We start from the raw sequence: 2,696 nt of genomic DNA, 5'->3' as shown, positions 1-2,696 counted from the left end.
TTTTCCATAGAACCCATGTAAGGAATTGTATGACAAGCATTTTTTGGTGTGGAATTGTATGATAATCGTTTTTACTTTATAGAGGTAAGCCCGGGAGGTTCAAAAGACAGGAAGACAATTGGATGAAAATTCATCCATGATGTTACAGGAAAGAAAATTACAACATGTTGAGGTTGGTTATATGCTTTTGCCCTATAAAGTTTTGTTTTGATAAATGGGTTTGTGTGAAACGGAAAAACCCCGACTGCCTTGCTCCTACTTACTTTGTAAGCAAGTGTTGATGTAAGCAGTGTTGATTGTTAGATTTTGCAAAATTCGAAGAGAGCATAGTGTAATTTAAAAAACAGCATCAGCAGTGGATTAAAAAAAGTACTGCTGGCATAATTTTTTGACTTAAATTGCAATAAGCAACAATCACACTTAGTTTCTATTTCTTCTATTCCTTCTTTTTTCTATTTTTTAAAAGATTTTTGGTAATTACAAAGCTGATGATATTTTTGATGGTACTTTTCATTTTTAATTGTTATTTGAATTCTGTACGAAATTTTTAAGAGTGCATACATAAACCGAAAGATCTGTATGTCAAAAAAAATGTGAAATTGGAAAAAGAGTAAACATCAACAAAGCAGAGGCAACTCTCATCAAACTCAACCTAGAGAAGAATTAGAAATAAATAACAAAAAAATGTAATTAACTGACGATAGATTAGTATATTGTAAAAATGTTTGCAGACTGGAGATACTTAGGCAAAAATCTGAATGTCAAAACAAAACAGTTGTATCAGAAAATTTGGACTTTCTTAATATTTGACAAATAACTACATTCCCAAAAAGCAACCAAAACCAAACTCTAAATCTTAGGACCCGGTGTTCTGCCAAACGCCCGAAAAATCATTCCGTGCTCGTCAATTTGCAGAAAGTGAGACGAGATTGCTCGTATCAGGGTAAGCCTTGATTGTTTTGGCAGCATTTTAATCCTTAAAAGTTTTCAAAGCAATTTCTTGGAATATAGTTTGAATCAAGAAAACTGATAAAAATTTCAAACAAAAAATTAAAAAATTTCAGACTTTTTTGAGTTTTTTTTTAAATCATCCCTCACACGCTATGAAAACTAAAAAAGATTTATTTTTTTGCTCTACAAAGAATTAAACAGACCAAATTTTATGCCTCGATCCATTTTCTAAGACGGACTAAATTTTCACTTGCGCGTTAATAGCACAAAAATTATAGCGCGTTAAGTGTCCTAAATTTGTCAAATTATCAATCTCCAACACCCATATTTTTTACAAAATTGATCACAGGGGCGCATCTAGGATTTCTCGAGAGGGCGGATTTTTTATTAAATTTTCATTACGAGGCCAAACTGTGCACTGGATAGGCGCACAATTTCACAATTTTGTGTCTGTATAACCCTGGATTCCAGAGACAAATCTTTAAACACGTACCAAAATGTAAGTGGATTCCACTTACAAAAGTTTCATGGATTCCGCGTACAAATACCTGCAATGCAAATTTTGTCGGCACATTTGTTTTGTTGCGGATTCCGCAACAAGCAAATATAGCTAGTTGTTCTGAGTTCCGCAACAAGCAAATATAGCTAGTTGTTCTGGATTTCGCATCGCATCAGTAAGTGGATTCCGCAAAATGTAAATGGAGTCCGTAAAATTGAAGTGGATCCGCAAATTTAAGCGGAATCCGCAAGCAAAAAGCGAATTCCACTTACAATTTGCGGATTCCACTTACTATTTGCGGATTTCACTAACAATTTGCGGATTCCACTTACAATTTGCGGATTCCACAACAGCTCATTGCAACTATACACATGTCTTATTATTTGTTTGTGGACTCCGCAAACTGTTCTGGATTCCGCACATTCAGTTGCCGATTTCGCAAATTCGCCCATTTGTTGAGCGATTTTGAGCGGTACAATGTTTTAAGTATTTGTTTCCGTGGAATCCAAAACAGCAAAGAAGATCAAGGGAAAGTAGCAATATTGCGTATTCCGCGACAAATCTGATTTTGGACTGTTGCGAAGTCCGTTTACAATGCACAGAATGCACAGGTTGGCCTCGTAATGTTCGGAAATTTTGTCCACCTTTTTTCTAAGTCGTTCAAGTTGATTTTCCGAGCACTCCCAGAACCTTATAAAGACCCTATTTTGACCAAAATATTTGCGGCGCAGGCAAATTTTTGAAAAAACAGATCAAAAAAGGCGTTTTTGGGCACATATTGGAAAAATTTTGCCAAAAATGGCGTTTTTTTGGCGCTCGGTCCCCTTCAAAATGAGTAAATTTTGGCACCCGAGCCAATTTTAGAAAAACTTTAGGGTTGGTCGTTCTAAAATGGATGTCATAAAATAATACCAAAGGGGGACCCTTAGGTTGGTAAGGGGTCGAATGATATTTTAAAAGTGCCGTCAAAAATTATTAGTTAAGAAGTGGAAATTTGTCTCGAGAAATAAAAAACACCGCAAGCTCAAATATTCCGTCACTTTCTTCAAAAGTCGGAACAAAAAGTTGAAATAAAAATTTTATTGGCAATGATTTCATACACAGCAAGTTAAATTAAGTTGGAATCAAAAGAAGCGATCATTTTATAATCAAGTAACCATCTATTTCGTTTGCCTTGTTTTTTTGACAAATTTTTTTTGTCAAGATGTCTTATTCTGTCTAATTTAAAACTTCAGTTCCTTCTATC

The sequence above is a fragment of the Symsagittifera roscoffensis genome, chromosome 5, assembly GCF_963678635.1.
Source record: "Symsagittifera roscoffensis chromosome 5, txSymRosc1.1, whole genome shotgun sequence".
In the NCBI taxonomy this organism is placed as follows: domain Eukaryota; kingdom Metazoa; phylum Xenacoelomorpha; order Acoela; family Convolutidae; genus Symsagittifera; species Symsagittifera roscoffensis.
Note: the sequence above shows the minus strand (reverse complement) of the source record.